This window comes from Chiloscyllium punctatum, chromosome 15 (genome assembly GCF_047496795.1).
Source record: "Chiloscyllium punctatum isolate Juve2018m chromosome 15, sChiPun1.3, whole genome shotgun sequence".
In the NCBI taxonomy this organism is placed as follows: domain Eukaryota; kingdom Metazoa; phylum Chordata; class Chondrichthyes; order Orectolobiformes; family Hemiscylliidae; genus Chiloscyllium; species Chiloscyllium punctatum.
In genome coordinates, this window is record NC_092753.1 from 882,103 (window position 1) to 904,926 (window position 22,824).

Below are 22,824 nucleotides of genomic sequence, written 5' to 3' on the forward strand. Positions count from 1 at the left end.
AGACAGTGCAATTCCCAAACCAAGCCAAGATGCAGCAGCTTAGGGTACTCTCAATGCAGTGTAGTGAGGATGGGAGGAGGGAGGTGGGCTTTCCTCAGCCTGCACAGAAGTAGAGATGCTGCTAGTCTTTCTTGGCTGTGGACCAGTTGAGATTCTCTGCCAGGTGAATGCCAAGAAATTTTGTGCTCTTCACGATCTCCACAGGGGAGCCTTCGATGTCCAGTAGAGAGTGGTTGCTCCGTGCCCTCCTGAAGTCAACAACCATCTCTTCCCTTTTGTCCAGGTTAAGAGACAAGTTGTTGGCTCTGCACCAGCCCATTAGCTGCTGCACCTCCTCTCAGTATGCAAGGTCTTAATATGCGTCATCACGAGCCTCTCGAAACACTTCATTATGATGGGTGTTAGCGCAATGTGGTAGTAGTCATTGAGACAGGACGCTAAAGACTTCTTCGGTATGGGGATGATGGTAGCAGCCTTGAAGCATGTTGGACCTATTGCACAGCTCAGGGAGATGTTAAAGATGTTTGCGAGAACAACCACCAGTACTTCAGAGCACACTCTGAGCACTCTGCCAGGGTCTGGCCCAGCAGCCTTACATGGGTTGACTCTGCATCGAGTTGTTCTCACGTCAGTCATGGTAAGACACAACACCTGGTCATCCCCTTAGAAGGGGGAATGGTCTTCCTTGCTGCCTCGTCATTTTGTGTCTCAAACCGTGCATAGAAGTTGTTCAATTCATCTGGGAGGGAGGCATCACCAGCACAAGCTGGCGATGCTGTTCTGTGGTTGATGATGGCCTGAATACCTATGCACATGGTCCATATATCATGACTGTCCTGAGAAAAACTGCTTACTCTCTGTGCGTGTGCACACTTTGCCTCTTTGATGGCCCAGGACAGACTGGCCCTATTGTTAGGGCCCCCTTGGACGCTCTGCCGCAAAGCTGCCAAACTACTGAAAGCTGGGTGCAGTGAACATTTCACTGGCTGTAACATTGTTGGTGCTCAATATGCAAATGGTTTGTCTGTGTACCAAAGGGCAAACACAGCTTCACTTTGTGTGATTTCTGTTCAGTTTTGGTGATGGTAAATAAAAATGAGTTATTTGAAAGGTTTGCAGGATTTCCTGTATGCAATGGCCCCACACTCATCACTGATAACAAAAACAGGTCCTTCTGAGGAAGTGTCACTGGACCAGAAATATTACCTCTGATTCCTCGCCACAGATGCTGCCAGACCTGCTGATTTTTTTTTCCCACCAATCTCTTTTTCTGGTTCTGATTTGCAGCATCCACAGTTCTATTGTTTCTCATCACGAATGAGACTCTGGGCTGGAGTGGGCATTCAGGAATGTGCAAGGAAGTTTCAGGAACAACAAAAAGTCAGGTCAATGATAAGGTGGAGCACAGGAGGAATTAAAGAACAAAAGATTTCATGCTGCAAGGGCCACGGAGGGTGATAATGGGTTCAATAAAGAAACAAAAGATGCGTTCCAATGACGGAGGGATCTTAAGACATTTCTCCCCTGCTTTGAGCTTGATATTCTGTCCACCTAGCTGCCAAGGAGCTACTGTCCCTTCAACAGGTGACGGTCTGGCTTCAAAAGCTGCCAGTCAATCCCAGGGCCAGCTTGACACTCACATCAGCACCACTGGGAGGGGTGGCCATTGCTGGAACTGCAGCCATCCCAGAGACTCAGCGACAAATGCCAGCCTTGCATCAAGGTAAATGGGGTGAAGGGTCAGCAAGGCCAGTCAACACATCCCAGTGTGTGCAGGGTGACTGGGAGAACCCACTGTGAGCCAGACATTCTCCAAATTGTCTTCCCAAATGGAAGGGGACAATCCTCCACTGATAACGTGCCATATAAATAGATAACTGGTGCCTGGGGTTGGGGGGTCAGAGCGATTTCCTGTTTGAGGGAAAGCAGTGGGAAGATGACAAGGACATGTTCCCACACTCCCTGCTGAATTCCCAACACCTACTCCATTCCGTCAGGCCTCCCAGTCTACACATGCAGGCCCCATAAGGTTCACTCCATCGTACGCAGGATAATATAGTCATTTTGTTTGTACACAGAGAGGATGGAGGATTTCAAAGCTGAATTGTAATTGTTCAGGAAACAAATGGCTGCTGGTGAGAATGAAAGGTGTGTGTGTGTGTGTGTGTGTGCACGAGAGAGAGAGAGAGAGAGAAACAATACAGATATAGGTGAAGACATGGGCCCAGTGTTTAGGTTATGCAAATCTTGGAGTATTTAAGTAGAGGGTTTTGACAGCAAGAGGAAAGGAGGTCTTAGAGGTGATAAATAGCTTGGATCATATGTACAGGAAAGAGATGGACTCCAGGTTTCATTAGTGGGAAGTTAGTGTAACTCTCCACAGATCAAATGAGATTGTGCCATGGAGGGGATTTAAGAGGTGGGGGTTAAATTATTGAAAATGGAACAAGCCAACCATAAACAATCATTCTTTCAATTTGACCACAGAAACCTTGGCCATGCCAACAAACTGCCCTTGAGACAATTAGAACAGTCAAGCAAGATTCCATGCCCCTGACGTCTGTAAGAGATTAGAGTTAACATCTCCAGTTCAGGTTTCCCAGGGTTCAGGAGACCCAGAAAAGTAGGAGCTGCTTCTCCAGCACTGGTAATGGGTCAGGAGGAGCTAACACCTCACGCTGAGTCACCCCTACTTACCTCCACCACCAGCCCCTCCAAACAAAGCCAGTTGTGGAGGTCAGTTTTCTCTTTTATCAAATGGTCAAACTCTCTGGAATGGTAGCGACACCACTGTGAGGAGCCAAGATGATGGGTGCTATTTAATTGCAGAGAATGAGAATTTATAAAAAATCAGAGGGAAAGATACCGCAGGATACTTTCCTCTGAATTCTGTCTATTAAATTAGAAAAGCGCAGGCAGATGCCATGGAATGGGGAACAGATTGCCTCATGGTTAATGAATTTGCATGACCAAGAACACCCAAGGATATGGAAAGAAAATAAAAATAAATTACAAAAACAAGACATCGACTCAAAGCTCATAATTGAAACAGCTTTCTCCTCGCTAAATATGCCCAAGCCTCATGGCTGCTTTCCTATGTACAAGTTAAGTTACATTAAAATATACTGTCAGCTCCTTCATTGTGCTTTTAAAATGCTTCATTTCCAGTTATTAATTACCATATATCACTATTTCGACCACTAATATTATTCAAAGTAACTCACAGTGTTGGATCAGAATTTTGCAGATTCAAATCTCTTTCCAGGATTTACACATTAATTAAATTTATTACTCTGATTTCATACTCATGCACTGCTCCATTGGAAGTGATTTTAAGCCTAGGTTCCTTCTGCTGGTTCCCTGGCAGCATTCACAGAACAGCAGGGCGCCCTGACCAAATATCTTCTTTCAACACACATCAGATTAACCAGCCATTTATCTTATTCCTGTTGCTGGAATTTTGCAGTGGGCTCACATTTTCAACTTTTATTCAAATTCAGTGGAAGTGGAACATTACTAAAGTTAAAACACAATGTCATTGTTTCATCCTGAAAAGTGAATTATGCTTTCTTACAAATTTCACCATCATGTCAAATAGCGTAGAAGCACAGGCCAGAATTGTTCTGTACCCTGAACTACATGGTGAGGAAATTGGGAAGATTGGATGAGATGTCCACTGAAGCCCTTCTCTATATGTTGAGGTTGGAAAGTTACATTTACCAAGTAAGTCCTACACATTGTGATGAGATTCTGTCTGGTGAGAGGCGAGAGGCCCTTTAACATGGATTATCATTCATCATCACCCTCATTACTTAACCTTGCCTCATTGATATTCCATTCCTCCACAAACTGGATAGAAACTAGACATTGAGAATTCCAAATAGGAAGGGCAGAGCAGGGACCTTGAGACTCCAGCCCACTGCTTGCTCCATCATGGACACCTGTCACCAATATCTCAAAGCACACTCCATGGGCAGCGAGCGTATGAAACCCTCATTCACCGACAATCAGCTTCGCCACTTCATCGCGGTACATCATCCAAACCACTTCAAGAGTAGTTCTGCACTTCAATGCCACGCGTTGGAACACACCAGCCCCTCTCAGTGTAAGACTGCTCCGAGGACAAGTGCACACTTGAACAGACACCCAGCTCATGAATCGGACCAGGCTGTGTCTCAGGGCTGCTTTCTCCATTCCTTAGCACATAACTGCTTTGAGGCAGTGCTGGTGAGGTGATGCATTATCATGGGCATTTTCCCATTACCCACAGGAGACAACACAGAGATTGTGTCACAAAGGAGCTGTGGCACAATAAGAACACATTGGCAGTGGGGTTACTGCGAGAGTAACACAGCAATGAGCAATAATGCGAACTTGAATTCTGGAACGTGGATGTTTCAGCATCTCCACAGCACCATCCCATCCTCCCCACCAAGACCTTCTCCTCATGGCGGGCATCCCACCACCTGACTCACTGTCTGCCCGAGGTGACGCTGTTCCTCCTGCAATGAGAGAAACGGAAGGAATGAGCGAGGTGAAAGTGGCTGGCACAGTTGTTAGTGCTGGTGAAGGTGAAGAAAAGATGGTAAGGAGTCCCGAGTCAGCATCGCTGAGGACATGCAGGGTCCTGGGGTGGGGGAGGAGATGGTTTGGCTGGGGTGTGTGAGAGCAAGTGAGGGAAGATGTTGAAGACTACAGTGAGAGTGGCAGAGTAAGAGCCTCGGTGGGAGGTCACTGCAGTAGCAGAGACAGAGTCAGTGTGAGGCATCAGAGAGCAGATGGCGCCACCATTCAGGTGTCATGGCTTCCTCTGTCAGTCCATCCACCATGACTTCCCTGTAACACAATAAAAATGATACAAGCAATTGCTGTGAAAATTCAGTCAACAGAAACTTAGAAAACAGGAGGAGAAGTAGGCCATTCAGCCCATCAAGTCTATTCTACAATTCACCATGATCATGACTGAGCCTCTATCTCACTGTCTTACTCCCACTTTGTTCCCATAAACCTTGATAAACCCTAACCTCTAGAAATCCATCTATTTCATTTATAGAACTGCTAGAATCCCGACAGTATCAAAGCATACAATTCAGCCCATCAAGTCCACACTGAAAAGCACCCCACCCAGACTCACATCTCTATTCTATCCCTGCAACCCTGCATTTCCCATGGCTAATCTACCTAGCCTGCACATCCCTGGACACTATGGGCAATTTCCCATGGCCAATTCACCTAACCCGCACATCCCTGGACACTATGGGCAATTTCCCATGGCCAATTCACCTAACCCGCACATCCCTGGACACTATGGGCAATTTCCCATGGCCAATTCACCTAACCTGCACATCTTTGGACTGTGGGAGGAAACCTACGCAGACATGGGGGAGATGTGCAAGCTCCACATATTCTTTAATATTCTTTGATATTCTTTAACATACTCAATGCCTTCACTTTTACAGCCCTCTGTGGTAGAAAGTTCTCAGCACATGCTCAGCACCCTCTGAGTTTAGACATTTGTTCTCAACTTAGTCTGAAATGGCCTACAGCTTATCCTGAGACTGTGACCTCCATGTTTCAACCAGGGCAAACATCATCCCTGCATTCAGTCTTGTCAAAACTTTATATGTTTTCATGAGATCCTCTCTAATTCTACAAAACCCCAGTAAAATCAAGGCCACTGGACACAATCTCTCTTCATACAACAGAGCTCCCAGGAATCAGTCTGGTGAGGTTTCGTTGCAGTCCCTCTATGGCAAGGAGATCTTTACTTAGGCAAGGAGCCTGAAACTGCATATAAGACACTGGGTGGATTCTCACCAACATCCCAAAGAACTGCAGCAAGACCTCCGTGCTCCAGCACCCAAACTCTCTTGCAATTAAGCCATTTGCCTTCCTGACTGCTAGCTATGCCTGCATGGTTGGTCTCAGTGACTGGTGTACAAGGATACACAGCCCCTTTTAGATAGCAACATTTCCCAATCTATTCCCATTTAGGTAATACATTGAAATGGAGGCTCAGTATGATCAATACATTTCCATGTATTACTGTTCCACCTTTCCCCTCTGAGCAACTGCCCTGGTGGGATTTGTACCCATTTACCTACAGCCTCAATGTGGGCCTGTCTTTAGCTAGTCCAGTGACAGTCCTGTTCTGCCGCTGTATCCCCAAATTATTAAGAAGAAAAGATATACAAACTTCAATAGTATTTAATGCATTGTGGAGAAAAATAAGCTTCAAATTAAGTTACAAAAACTTTAATTAAATCGCCCTTTCAATGATATTTGTGAGCCACATGGGTTTTTGTGACAATTGATTCATAGCTCCATGACTAAGGCAAGCTTCCAATTCCTGATTTATTAAACAAATTTATGTTCTACCCACTGTCATGTTGTAGTTTGAACCCATGTCTTCCAAAGTGTTAGTCTGGGCCTCAGGGTTATTAGACCAGTGACATCGCCATCTCCTCCACAATAATGGTGACAGAGGTTCTTTAATTCAGGAATTTATTTGCTTAATTGAAAGCTAATTTTCATCACACTGACCCAATGAGTTTTGTGAACATGGAGGTCACAGTCTCAGGAGACGCTGTTGACCATTTCAGACTGAGTTGAGAACAAATGTCTAAGGGCTTTGGATGACCAGTCCACTGGAAATACCACTGTGCCACCATCTCCCAAATTGAAGAACAAACAGGCAAGAATTTTAAACATTTGTATTGTAGAGAAAAACAAGTCTAAACTTCATTGATAAAAAAAGGTTCAAAAAGTCAAATATATACAATACACCTGTACAATTGGGGCTCAGTGGTTAGCACGATTGCCTCACAATGCTAGAGATCTGGGGTCAATTGCAGCCTCAGGTGACTGTGTGGAGTTTGCACATTCTCCCTGTGTCTGCGCGGGTTTCCAATTTCCTCCCACAATCCAAAGATGTGCAGGCTAGGTGGCTGGCCGTGGGAAATACGGGGTTACAGGGATAGGGTAGGGGTTGGGTCTGGGTGGGTGCTCTATGGAAGTGCAGTGTGGACTCGATGGGCTGAATGGCTGGCTTCCACACTGTAGGGATTCCATGATCAGCAGTGTCACAGAACTAAAGTCATGAGGCATACAGAGCTGAAATGGAAGCACAAGAATTAATATATTGTAAAAAGGATATTCAGTCTTTCATTTTAATACACATGTCAACTGCGCTGCCATTAGATCTCTAGCTTATACAGTTGGATACTCAGATGGAAATGTCTCTGATTCTCAAAGGTAACTGACCAGAAACCTCAAAGCTCCAACCTAATATACAACTTGACAGATTACATTTTGCAAGTGATATCCCATGGAACCAAAAAAGCAGAATTGCTGATCAGAACAGGCAGGGCAGTGAACCTGTTTGGTGTGATCATTAAACAACATTATCTAAAAGCTGTTCTGAAGGAGAGTGACTACACTCAAGCAGTTGACTCTACTTTCTCTCCACAGATGCTGCCAGGTGTGCCAAATTTCTCCAGCAATTTCTGTTTCTGTCTCATTATTTAAATGTGTTTGGCCTGCTAACAGGTCAGATAAACCATTAAGTTGGATTTTAAAATACTTGAAAATACAAAACTTCCAATATATTATCTGAAAACCTTGAAACTCAATCTCTCACACGTTCAAACTTGATTCATTATATCTTAGACAGACTGATATTTGAAAAGCTCAACCTGCAGTTTGTTTCATCTTGCATAATGATTTAAAGTAATGGGTCAGTAATTTAGGGCATTAAGTGAAAACAAGAACACAATCAGGAAGTGTTATGTCAATCCATGTCAACGCTCAAATCCCTGACCTCGTCAAAGATATAACCCAGCATGTGATTTTACTGAGTCTTTAGTACCCCCTGACAGCAGCAGAATTGATCTTGCTTGAGTCGAGAGTGTGGCACTGGAAAAGCACAGCAAGTCAGGCAGCATCCGAGGAGCAGGAGAATCGACATTTCGGGCATAAGTCCTTCATGATGAAAGACATTTGCCCGAAATGTCGATTCTCCTGCTCCTCGGATGCTGCCTGACCTGCTGTGCTTTTCCAGCAACACGCTCTTGACTCTGATCTCCAGCATCTGCAGTCCTCACTATCTCCTATTTGATATTGCATGACACAGGTAAATTAAATTTAAATCGCTGATGGGATGTATTCCATATCTGCATAAATTGTATGCTAAATGTTGTAAAGCTCTACTCTTATTACTGTGCCCCTCCACTTCCAACCTTGATTTGTTAGGTGGCTAGTTCTGAAAACAAACAAAGGTTCTTTCTTGTAAGATTTCTGTATTAGATGCTAAGTTCTTCTGGAAATATGACCTAATTTTCAACTTGTTTTGAGAATAATTCAATTTGATTAAGCCATGCTCAGTCATTTGAGGAAAGACATTCTGGCTATTGAGGGAGTGCAGCGTAGGTTCACGAGGTCAATTCCTGGAATGGCAGGATTGCCTTACACGGAAAGACTGAAGCGACTGGGCTTGTATACCCTTGAGTTTAGAAGACTGAGAGGGGATCTGATTGAAACGTATAGGATTATGAAAGGACTGGACACTCTGGCAGGAGGGAACATATTTCCGCTGATGGGGGAGTGCCGAACCAGAGGACACAACTTAAAAATACGGGGTAGACCATTTAGGACAGAGATGAGGAGAAACTACTTCACCCAGAGAGTGGTGGCTGTGTGGAATGCTCTGCCCCAGAGGGCAGTGGAGGCCCAGTCTCTGGATTCATTTAAGAAAGAATTGGATAGAGCTCTTAAAGATAGTGGAGTCAAGGGTTATGGAGATAAGGCTGGAACAGGATACTGATTGGGAATGATCAGCCATGATCATATTGAATGGCGGTGCAGGCTCAAAGGGCTGAATGGCCTACTCCTGCACCTATTGTCTATTGTCTATTGTCTATTGTCTATTGTCATGTATTAGCCCTGATTATTCTTTTAACAGCATTGCTCCTGTATGTTCATTTGCTCCAACATTAGCAGGGGACCTGATATTGCAAATGGTTAGTTGTGAATGGCCTTTTTAAAGGCACCCTGTTCTTTTCAAAGGGGATGTATACTGTGATTACAAGAGGTCTTCAAAGATCAGTCTGTGAGGGGGTGGCATGGTGGCTCGGTGGTTAGCACTGTTGCCTCACAGCGCCAGGGACCCAGGTTCAATTCCAGCCTCGGGCGACTGTCCGCATGGCATTCTCCCTGTGTCTGTGTGGGTTTCCTCCCACAGTCCAAAGATGTGCAGGTTAGGTGAATTGGCCATGCTCGGTTGTCCACAGCGTGTTCAGGAATGTGTAGGGGTAGGTGCATTAGTCGGGGTAAATGTAGAGTAAAAGGGTTGGGGAATGGGTCTGGGTGGGTTACTTTCCGGAGGGTCACTGTGGACTTGTTGGGCCGAAGGGCCTGTTTCCACACTGTAGGGATTCTAAAAAAAATGTTACAGGCCAAGTTTGAACATATGAGAGATTGAGATGCAAACAGATAAAACATTCGAAGTCGTGTGGAGGAGGTAGAAGGGAAAAGAAGGGCTCTGAATCTACAGTAAATGGTTTGTTGGTGACGCTCAGGCACACACTCAGGAGACAAGATGAATTATGGGCAGGAGAGGTCAATGTTGCTGCGAGATCATAAGCACATTGCAGGAAGATGTTTAACAATCTTGCATGTGATTTCAGATGTCAAAAATGCTACAAATTGCAACACTAGCTTCATCCACTGTTCAATTCACCAAATGCCAACCAACAATCTCAATCAATTAGTACAGACCAGGGAAAATCATACACCTTTGCTCACCGTCACACCCTTAGAATCTCTGTGTGCAACAATTTGCTCACGCTTGCAGCTATTTAACGTATCACCAAAAACTATTGCAGTGCAATCATAAGTACATCCCTTAATTTTTCAGGAGAAGGTGGTGCTTTGCAGTTTGCTGCAGTAAGAACCTGGAGGATGACAAGCTTACCTGCAAAACTTAGAACTTTTAGCTTTTTTCTTTATTTCTCAATTTTTGTACCTAATCTATTTTATCTACAAAGATTTGTAACCAGGTACTTTGGACCTAAGATGGCTACGTGGTGTGTGGTGACATTGAATATGACAATAAAACCTAATTCCAATTCTAATTGTAATATAACCTCCATGGAGTAAACAGTGTCAGCCAGAAAGGCCAGGTGTATCACCAAGGACGTGACTACTGACAGATCCTGAGGAACTGATATCAATTTGCATATTGAATCATCCTTCTCAGATTTCACTTCTTCCACATCCCACAATGTCTCTGGGGCAAACACAAATGGGAAAGCCTGCAATCTATGTAGGCCCATGTGTAGGCTCTACCTGCTTGTCAATGGGAGGGTGGAATGAGAGGAAGCTTCTCTCTCTGACCTCTGTGACATCTATAGTATAGGAATGTACTACATAGTGAGGAAGGTTGTCAAAGGCTGTATAGCAGTTAGAATGTTGGGCAGAGATATAGCAGATGGAGTTTAATGTGGACAAGTATGAGATAATGCATTTTGGGACATAAAATGCAAGAGGAAAGTATATAGTAGATGGCAGGACATGAGGAGCATTGATATACAAAGGGACCTTGGGGTGCAAGTCCAAAGTTCCCTGAAAGGGGCAACACAAGTGGGTTAGGTTGTGAAGAAGGCATATGGCATGCTTGCCTTCATTAGTCAGGGCACTGAGCGTATAAGCTGCCTTTAGTTAGGTCACATTTGGAGCATCATATGAAGTTCTGGACCCCACACTTTAGGCAGGATGTGGCAAATTTGGAAAAGGGGGAAAAGAGATATCCAGGATGTTGCCTGGGTTGGAGTATATTAGCCATTCAGGAGGGGCTGGACAATCTTGGATTGTTTTTGCTAGAGCATCAGAGGCTGAGAGGCGACCTGATAGAAGCATATAAACTTATAAAAGCCATGGATGGGGTAGATAGTCAGTGAGGTAAAAACAATAACTGCAGATGCTGGAAACCAAATTCTGGATTAGTGTTGCTGGAAGAGCACAGCAGTTCAGGCAGCATCCAAGTAGCTTCGAAATCAACGTTTTGGGCAAAAGCCCTTCATCAGGAATATAGTCAGTGTCTTTTTCTGAGCGTGGAATTGTCAAATACTAGGTGGCATGGCTTTAAGGTAAGAAGGGGAAAGTTTAAAGGAGACGTGTGAGTAAAGGGTGATAGGTGCCTGGAACACACTGCCGGAAAGGTGGGAGAAGCGGATACATTAGCAGCTTTTAACAGGCATTTAGACAGACACATGTGCAGGCTGGCAATAGAGGGATACAGACCATGGGCAGGCAGATAGGATTAGTTTGGAATAGCATCACAATCAGCACAGACATGGTGGACCTATTCTTATGCTATATAGTTCTGTTCTAAGGGATGTTGCTTGCACATTATCGTCATCAGATGGATTGAAATACACTAATGTTAAGTGGCATGATTACCTTGACTGTCTGCCTTGCTCTGAGTTTGCATTTGCACTGATAGCAGAAGGCAAGACTCAGTCGCAATGATTTTGCTCACTGGTCCTGGTTGAACATCAGATAAAAATAGGATTGGTCCCTATCGACCCTCAGCAATGTGACATCCTGCTGAGAGTCCTTCACCCCCTCTCTCTCCTCGATTTACTCACAGTTTTCCCTGCTCTCTTTTTCCGAGTCATGTTCAATTCACTGAGGAGACTTTAGCAGACCTATGGAAGCAACTTCTTTCATCACAGGAATTTAAATCAACAATAAAGAATGTCAGCACCAACCAAACCACTCCTAGTATTTCATATTGAAGCATCGCAGCAGACAAAAGGAATAATCCAGCAACTAATCAGTAAATACTTCATGATTCTTTCAACTATCACTGGCGAGGGTCCTTCATACATTTTAATGAGTGATTAGTTAGGTTAAGACAGAGTACAGGCCAGAACATGGAATCTTAAAATGGCATCACATCAGCACTACACATTGACTTATGTCAAACTGAGAGTAGTTCCCAGAGAGAAAAGCCAGTTGAAAACAAAAGTAATATTTTGAAATGAACACACTGGTCATACTGATAGCTACATTTTGACATAAACAAGAAGAGTGGGACCTGTTCATGTCATTGGATTTTCTTTCCATGTTGTTAGTTGCACGTGTCCTTTATCCAGAAATCATCCAGTGTACCTACAATATACATGTACTTCTCAGAACCTAATTTTTATCAATAGAAGACAATAATGCTTATAACTACAGATGCTATGGTACCCAATGCTTCCAAAATAAATTATTTCTGACATCAGGGTCTCTTTGTAGTTTGGAAAGTAATGGGCAAGAAGTGACCTCCTGGTTTTGTAAAATTCTGATTGAGTTTGGTACATTAAAAATAGTCAAAATGTTTCTAGTCTGGAGAATCCAAAACTAGAGCGTCATGAACATCCGATAGTTCCCAATAATTCCAAGGGACTCAGGAGAAATTTCTTTACCTACGGTGATGAGAATGTTAGTGGAGTAAAGAAGACAAATAATTTTGATGCATTTTAGAGGAGGCTAGAAAAGTGCATGAAGGAGAAAGGTTGTGCTGGCAGAGTTAGAGGAATTTGCAGGGGAGGAGACCCATGATATAAACATCAGCATGGATTAGTTTGGAAAAGTCCTTGCTGTGAATTCTACGTAATAGGAAGGAAACAATTCCTCAATATTTTTCGGGCATCATAAAATTTATCAACCTTTATAAATACGTTGCAAACAAATAAGACATTTAGATAACTACTTCAAAAGCTCAAAGTTAATATCTTCAAACAGGTGATTATACTATGGACACCAGGCACACACTAAGACATTGAGGATCTTCAAATAAGAAGAATCATAGAGGTATAGATGTAGATGTAGATGAACAAAGAGATCACGGTGTCCAGGTGCATAAATCCCTGAAGGTTGCCACCCAGGTTGATAGGGTTGTTAAGAAGGCATATGGTGTGTTGGCATTTAATGGGAGGGGTATAGAGTTTCAGAGCCACGAAGTCATACTTCAGCTGAACAAGACACTGGTAAGGCTGCACCTGGAGTATTGTGTGCAGTTCTGGTCACCGCATTATAGAAAGGATGTGGAAGCTTTGAAAAGGGCTCAGAGGAGATTTACCAGGATGTTGCCTGGTATGGAAAGGAGGCCTTATGAGGAAAGGCTGAGGGAACGGAGGCTGTTTTCGTTGGAGAGAAGAAGGTTGAGAGGTGACTTAATCGAGACGTATAAGATAATCAGTGGGTTAGATAGGGTGGACAGTGAGAGCCTTTTTCCTTGGATGGTGAAAGCTAACACAAGGGGACATAGCTTTAAATTGAGGGGTGATAGATTTGGGACAGATATCAGGGGTCGGTTCTTCACTCAGAGAATAGTAGGGGCGTGGAATGGCCTGCCTGACACAGTAGTAGACTCACCGACGTTAGGGGCATTTAAATGGGCATTTGGTATACATATCGATAATAATGGAATGGTATAGATTAGATGGGCATCAGATTATTTTCACAGGTGGGCGCAATATCAAGGGCTGCGTGTAACGTTCTATGTTCTATGTTTGATACAGCAAGGAAAACAGACCCTTCAGTCCAACTCATCCTTGCCGACCAGGTTTTCCTGGTCCCATTTGCCTACACTTGCACTATATCCCTCCAAACCCTTCCTATTCAGGTCCTCATCCAGATGCCCTTTAAATGCTGCAATTGTACCAGCCTTCACCATCTCCTCTGGCAGCTCATTCTAGATTCTATATGCGCACAACCATTGCGTGAAAAAGTTGCCCCTCAAATCCCTTTTAAATCTTTCCCCTCTCACCTTAAACCTATGCCCTCTAGTTTTGAACTCCCCTACCCCAGGGAAAAGAAATTACTAGCATTAATCAGCCCAAACTATTGTCTATATTCTGGGTGGCTCCTCTGTTGAGCTGATCAGCAACTTGCATCTTAAAGTGCCGAAGGCAATCACAAAGGAGTAGAGGTGGGATCTTTGGTTCAGCCTTTCAGCTCCTTGTGGGCTATGACTATGATGTGTATGTTGCAAGCTCTGCCAATGTGTGCCTTAAAGTTGTGCCAAGCATTTGTAAATGGCACTGCACCCTCATTGGTACATTACTGGAAAGTCCCTGCCTGAAACAGGGAACATGCTTCCCCTGGCAAATAACAAGGGCCAGACCAAGAGATGGAAAATGCCAAAAAGTGATGCATTACCGGGTGGAAATCAATCCCATTCCCTGAATATAATTCCGTCAACAGCAACTGATTGTTGCCACATTGAGTCAGTCCAAAGAATCATTGCAAACGCAGAGTAGTGACAAAGACAAAACACCCATCAATCTCTCTTGACAATACAATGCAAAATACTACTAATCAGCATATGTATTTTTATTTTCATCACAAAATCGGACACAAATATAGATATGCCCAGAAAGTAATTATCTTGTTTTCAGTGCACAGACTGAATATGCTGTACTGTGCCACATAGATTATAAGAACCAACTTCTTTTAAGAGCAGGTTTCATTTCACAGATTGATGCAAAATACTCATTAATGTTTTTTTTCTTACCTTTTTCATGGACTATGAGAGCTGCTGCCAAAGCCAGCATTTGCTGCTGATCTCAAACTGCTCGAGAAGGCAATGGTGAGCCACCTTCCTGAACCAGTGTGGGTACATCCACACTGCTGTTAAGAAGAAAGCTTCACATTTGGAAAGAATAGCGACATAGTTCCAAGTCAGGATGATGTATGGCTTGGAGGGGAACTTGTACACAGTATTGTTCCCATGCACATGCGATCACTTGGCCTTTTGGGTGTTGTAGGCTGAAGGTCTGCAAGGTGTTGTTGAAGGAGCCTTGGTGAATTGCTGCAGTGCATTTTGAAGATGGCAAGTCATTGGTGGAGGCAGTGAATATTTAAGAAGGTGGATAGGTTTCTAATCAAACAGGCTGCTTTGTTGTAATTAGAACTATATGTCTTCAGCATTGTTGCAGCAGCCTTCAGTTAGACAAGTCATACTCCTGACTTCTATCTTGTAGATCATGGACAGGCATCAGGGAGCCAGGACGTGAGTTATTCACCATAAACTGTCCAGCTACTGACCTACTCTCGGAGCTACAGCATTCATACCGTTGATTAAGTTCAGTTTCTGGTCAATGATAACTCCAGGATGTTGATGGTGGGTAATGCCATTTAACATGAGGGGGGAGATGGTCACTGCCTGGCGCCTGTGTAGCATGAGTGGCACTTACCATTTATTAACCCAAGCCTGAATGTTGCATGTGGACATAACTGTCTCAGTATCTGAAATGGTAATGAACACTGCATAATCATTCGTGAATATTCCCACTTCTGACATTATCATGGGAGCCAGGTGAAGCTTGGGATACTACTCTGAGAAATTCTTTCAGTAATGACCTGTAGCTGAAATGATTGACCTCCGACAATGACAGAAATTTTGTTTTCTGCGAGGTACAGTTCACCAATACAGAGTTTTACCCCCTATTTGCAAAGACCTCAATTTTACCCGGACTGCTTTATCCCACTTACAATAGAATGTTGCCTTGATTTCAAGGGCAGTCACTAGTCTATCATCTCTGGAACTTAGCTCTTTCATTCATCATTGGACTATGATGGTAAAGAAGTCAGGAGTTGAGTAGATCTGATAGAAGTCAAACTGAACACGAGTGACCAGGTTATAGCTGCGTATGTGTCACTTGATACGAATGTCAATAATACCTTCTCTTAGTTTGCTGATGTTTAAGAGCACAATGATGGGGTGGTAATTAGACAGCTTGGATTTGTCCAGTTTCTTTTGTGGACAGGGCATTTATGGCAATTTTCCAGATTGTTGCACGTTTTCCAGTGTCGCATTATTAAACATGTCAACTAACTCACACTATGTATCAAAATATTGTACATGCTTCAGTATAGATTATATCTTCAGTGTAAGAGGAAAATGTAACGTTCAATTGTTTTAATTACTTGACATTTCAACATGTTTGTCTGATGACCACTGACTATTCACTGTGTATGATCAGTTAAACCTGGTTGTGGTCACCTTGAAAAAGAAACACAACTGAGGCAAGCTGTTGTAAATATGAGAGAGCAGATTTCTTAAAAATATTGAGTAAAGCTCATAAACATGTATGCCTTGATGAGCATTATTTCTGCATATGTCTGAGGTGTAAAACATAACAATTGGCAAAGAGGATGACCAGATTTTCGCCTTCTTAGTGGGACATCTTACTCATGGCATAGAATCTCTACAATATGCAAGCAGGTCATTTGGCCCATCAAGAACCCTCCAAAGAGCATCCCACCTCGACTCATTCCCCTACTCTATCCCTGTTACCCTGGATTTCCCATGGCTAATCCATCTAGCCAACACATCCCTGGACACGAACAGCAGTTTGGCATGGCCAATCCATCTAACCTACACAAATTTGGACTATGGGAAGAAACCCATGCAGACACGGGGAGAATGTGCAAACTCCGCACAGTTACCTTACGATGGATTTGTACCTGGGTCCCAGTTACCTTCCCTTTATGCTTCCTCATCTCCTGCTTCCTGTAAGGAGTCCAGTCCACTCTTCTAGTTTCTCTGTCCTGTTTAAATGATGCTACCTTCCGCTGGGGTGCATCTGACATGTTCTCTTTTCTCCTCAGCCGAGGTCTCCCCCTACAACAGCCAATAGGACCTGTAGCTGTGTCCAACTCATTTCCTGCAGTTCTACCCTCATCCTTTCCCCTCTTTCCCAGAACAAGTACATATTTCCTCAGATTGTGATGGCTAGCACAAGGTGACATTGATTTAAATTGAGGGGTGATAGATATAGGACAGATGTCAGAGGTAGTTCTTTTACTCTGGGAATAGGAGGGGCATGGAACACCCTGCCTGCAACAGTAGTAGTCTCAGCAATTTTAATGGCATTTAAATGATCATTGATAAACATATGGAATACTGTAGGTTAGATGGGCTTCAGATTGGTTTCACAGGTTGGTGCAACATCGAGTGCCAAAGGGCTTGTACTGCGCTGTAATGTTGCATGTTCTATTCCATCCCTCTCCAGCGGCAGCATTCCATTAGGATTTTCTTCCTCTTTTATGTGTTCATCTCCTGAGAGTTTTAGTGAATTACATCAATCTGATCCTTTTGACATTGGAGTAAAAACGGCTTCTATCTCTAGCCTTTCTCAACTAAAGCCTGTGACTCATAGTTGTGGGTTATTCACATAACTTACTAGCTTGCCCTGTTCCAGCAAACAACTGGGAGCCGTACCTGCAGGATCTTTAACAGTTAGTTGCAGCTAGAATTGTTGTTCTTGTTTTTCTTTTCATCTAACATCTGAAAGGGAATAGCACCAAGTAGGAATGCAAAAGAGAAATTATCTTGCAGGTTAACCACGGTGAACTCTTCTGAAACTAGAGCTAAAACACACAATTGCCTTCTATAAAGGTGGCAGTATAAGCTCCTTTGATCTTTCTGGGTGAAATTTCTTGTGAGTGGTCTTCTTCTGACCTCGCTGATGCCTTCTTCAGGGAAATACGTAAATATGTCTGATCTCATGCAGAGCAAGGTATGTGCAACTGCTGTTCTTGCTGAAAGGGCATATTAAATGATATTTTTAATTAATAATTGACAGACCTCAGAAGGAAAAATAATCACCACCTATCAGGCCGTCTTCTTGATGTTGCTGCTAAAGCTCTGCAGACAAAGAAAAGACTGGAATAACTAACAAAACAGTCACTCCCAGACCACTTTAGGCACCTTTGCTACAGTACCTGCACCAACGGGCACCTGACAGGTGCAGCTGTGCCTGTACAATCGCAGTGCCATCCTGTTGCAACTTTCTGCAGATTGATGCAATATCTGAAAGCTTACTTTTAGTTGTAAGGTGAGTATCTAAACAGTAGGTGAAATGGCCAGAGACACAGCATGGGAAATTTAATGCAGAGAAGTGCAATGTTGGGTAGGAAAGGAAGCTTGACAAAAAGCCATATTGAGTAATAGAGGCATACAGCACTGAAAAAAGCCCTTTGGCCCATCATGTCTGTACCAGTCAGAAACAACCATCTAACTATTCTAATCCCATTTGCCAGCACTTGACTCATAACCTTGCTTGCCTTCACACTGCAAGTGCGCATCCAAATACTTCTTAAATGTTATGAGGGTTTCTGCTTTTACCACCCTTACAGGTAGTGAGTTCCAGATTACCACCATCCTCTGGGTAAATTTTTTTTCCTCACATTCCCTCCAAACCTTCTACACCTTATCTATTCCAGGGCGTCCAATTTCTCTTCATAACCAAAACTCTCCAGGCTAGGCAACATCCTGTTAAATCTTCCCTGCACCCCCTCCAGTGCAATCACATCCCGCCTATAAAGTGGATATCAGAACTGTATACAATACTCCAGCTGTGGCCTAACAATGTTTTATAGAGTTCCAGCATCACCTACCTCCCTGCTCTTAAACACCATGCCTTAACTAATAAAAGCAAATATACCATATACTGCCTTAACATCCATTTGTCCTGATACATAGAACATAGAACATAGAAGAATACAGCGCAGTACAGGCCCTTCGGCCCTCGATGTTGCGCCGATCAAAGCCCACCTAACCTACACTAACCCACTATCCTCCATATACCTATCCAATGCCCGCTTAAATACCCATAAAGAGGGAGAGTCCACCAAAGCTACTGGCAGGGCATTCCATGAACTTACGACTCGCTGAGTGAAGAACCTACCCCTAACATCAGTCCTATATCTACCCCCCCTTAATTTAAAGCTATGCCCCCTTGTAATAGCTGACTCCATACGTGGAAAAAGGTTCTCACTGTCAACCCTATCTAACCCCCTAATCATCTTGTACACCTCTATCAAGTCACCCCTAAACCTTCTTTTCTCCAATGAAAACAACCCCAAGTGCCTCAGCCTTTCCTCATAGGATCTTCCTACCATACCAGGCAACATCCTGGTAAACTTCCTCTGCACCCGTTCCAGTGCCTCCACATCCTTCCTATAGTATGGCGACCAAAACTGCACACAATATTCCAGATGCGGCCGCACCAGAGTCTTATACAACTGCAGCATGACCTCAGGACTCCGGAACTCAATTCCTCTACCAATAAAAGCCAGTATGCCATATGCCTTCTTCACAGCACTATTTACCTGGGTGGCGACTTTCAGAGATCTGTGTACATGGACACCAAGATCCCTCTGCTCTTCCACACTACCAAGTATCCGACCATTAGCCCAGTACCCCATCTTTTTGTTACTCTTACCAAAGTGAATCACCTCACACTTAGCTACATTGAACTCCATTTGCCACCATTCTGCCCAGCTCTGCAGCTTCTCTATATCCCGCTGTAACCTGCCACATCCTTCCTCACTGTCTACAACTCCTCCGACTTTCGTATCATCCGCAAACTTGCTCACCCAACCTTCTAACCCTTCCTCCAGGTCATTTATAAAAATGACAAACAGCAATGGTCCCAAAACAGATCCTTGCGGAACACCACTAGTGACGGCACTCCAAGATGAACCTTTGCCATCAACTACTACCCTCTGTCTTCTTCCAGCCAGCCAATTCCTAATCCAAACCTCCAACTCACCCTCAATGCCATATCTCTGTATTTTCTGCAGTAGCCTACCATGGGGGACCTTATCAAACGCCTTACTAAAATCCATATATACCACATCTACCGCTTTCCACTCATCTACCTCCTTAGTCACCTTCTCAAAGAATTCAATAAGGTTTGTGAGGCACGACCTGCCCTTCACAAAACCATGCTGACTATCCTTGATCACATCATTCTTATCCAGATGTGCATAAATCCTATCCCTTACAATTCTCTCTAAGACTTTGCCCACAACAGAAGTGAGACTCACTGGCCTATAGTTACTAGGATTATCCCTACTCCCCTTCTTGAACAAGGGAACCACGTTTGCTAGCCTCCAGTCCTCTGGCACTACTCCTGTAGACAAAGAGGACACAAAAATCAAGGCCAATGGCTCTGCAATCTCCTCCCTTGCTTCCCAGAGAATCCTAGGATAAATGCCATCAGGCCCAGGGGACTTATCTATTTTCACCCTTACCAGAATTTCCAACACCTCTTCTCTACCTATCTCAAAGCCATCCATTCTACTTATTCGTGCCTCAGTATTCATATCGACAACAATGTCCTGTTCCTGAGTGAATACTGACGAAAAGTATTCATTCAGTGCCTCCCCAATCTCTTCAGCCTCCACACGCAACTTCCCATTACTATCCTTGATTGGACCTATTCCTACCCGAGTCATTCTTTTATTCCTACATGCACACCAAAGTCCTTCTGATCCTCTGTGCTTCCCAGGGTTCTATTTCACTTAATTAATAACATTTTAAAAATTGAGGCGGGATGGCAACAGGAACAGAGATAGACACAGGTTTAGGAAATCACATTTTAGTCAAGGATTCTGGTTGTGAAAGAAAACCCAATTAGAGAAGGAATGGGACATCGACAAGTGCAGAGATTTCCTGATAGCGAAAGGGGACCCAGAATATATCAATAAACTGAATGCTCAGCAGTAGATGTATGAGAAAGATAGCTTTAGATTTGCCCCAATTTTTGGATTAATGCATTTATCTTTTACAGTTTCCGGTTTGAAATTTGAAATAATTATTTTCATAATCTGAGGAAATTTACGTTGGAAGTGTACAACATGATGGCAATGTCACAGTCAAAGCGCTTTGCACAATCTTTCAATCTCTGAACACGGTGTTTTGCTGCCTACTTTTTTGATCATTGGTCCTCATTGAATATTTGTGACAAAGTTTGTCACCCTGTGACAAAGCGACAGGGTGAAACTCAGCTTGGTGTTTGGGCAGTGTCCCACAAAGAGAAAAAGCTCTCCAGGATGAACTTTAAAATTTCCACCCCATCTAATCTGTTATGAGTTTTCTTCGGATTTCTGTGGTTGTACATGCTAGTTGATTTCTTATGCATTCACTGTAGGACATTTATGAAAATTATGATGTTGGTGTTAGATGGAAAAGCTGTGAGATTTGAGATTCTTTGATATTCACAGAAATATTGAATGGCATTGCAGGCTCAGATTTGATTTGCATTATTCACACTCATATGGTTATCTATATCAATCAGTGAAGCCTTTAACTTGTTTCATGATGGCTTTTTTCATTAATACTGCTGTTTTGAGTAAGTCAATTGATATGAACATATGAATTAGTCAACACGTTGATTTTGTAAAATGGGCACAAGCTGGAAACTAACTCTGTGTTGCATTTGAGATGGAAATGTCAGGTCAAAGTACAGTGTGTTGTTACTTTCCATTGCCATCAGAGTAAACAGTCTGAGACCACACTACTGCAAGTTACAGCTCAGCAAAAGAATGTAAAGATCAAAATTAGGAGTAGATATTGCCTTAAACTTTCAATTTTTAAAAATTTAAATTAAGAGGCAAGTAGCTTGACAAGAATAATAAATTAACACTTCGATCATTAATGCATGTCTTTTTGGTATTAATTATTCATCTTCTGCTTTCAGGGGTTTGCTTTGACGAACAACTTCACATCAATAATAGCAGAGTAGTCATGACATGACATTTTGACTTTCAATTTATTACAAGTATGTCTTATCCGAGGGCAGTAGCCATGCTGTTCCTGAAAGCATTAGCATTAATAGCATAAGGGGTGATATTTTAACTCATTTCAAACCATTATATATACAAAGCTAAAATGGGACCTTTGGATTTGCATTTAATTCATGTTTCAAAAACGTGTATTCTGTTTTATGTATTGATAAGGTAATTCACATGTCATCACCTGCAGGAATGTGTAATGATACTGTAAGTCTGCGCATTGACCAAGAGCCATATGAGCTCAGCACATCAGCAATGCCTTTTACATATGGCACAAGTTGAGGAACTAAAATTCCTGGCTCACATTATTTAAATATTATGATCATGCAGGTAGTGCTCATGGGGGAAACTAGTAGGTTTAGGCCAAAGAACAGAGGAAGGGCAGCCACGTCTGGAATCATAATTTTAAAGCATCATTTTAAAAACAAGACCATTGATCTGTAGATCCCTGCTCTTCAGCCTACTGGTGATATACACCTGGACCCAGTTAGCACTTTGTTCTTCATCATATGGTTCCACATATTATATGTGTGGTTCAACATGCATTCTATGATTCATTCTAAAACTCTCTTTTTAAGAATGTATTTGATCGAATCAAGGGTTGGGAGTTTACTGTTAAATGAAGTAATAGCCAGATACAAAGTAGGTATATTCAGGGGAGAATAAAAGAACACAATGTTGAAATAGTTCAACAATGAGTGAAGTTGGGTCAAAATCCTGGAACACAGCTTCCTAACAGCACTGTGGATGTCAGTACACTCCAGGGATTGCCATGGTGCAATTAAGCAGCTCACTGCCACCTTCTCCCAAGCAATTAAAGATGGGCAATGCTGATCTAGCCATCAATATCCACATCCCATGAACATAGGAACAAGATTATCATGGCTGGTAATTTACTCAATGTCACTTTCCTGCACTATTTCCACATCCCTCAATGCCATGAGACTCCAGAAACTGATTGATTCTTTCTTGAGCATTCTCAATGAGGGAGCTTGCACAGCTTTTTTAGGGTAGAAAATTCAAATACTTCACCCTCTGAATGAAGAAACTCCTCATATTATTTTTAAATGTTCTATCCTTAATTCGGAGTTAATGTCCCTTGGTACGAGTATCATGAACCAGGGGAAACATCTTATCCATAGCCACCATGTCACACCCTGGAATTAATTTTTTTAAAGTTTCAATGGT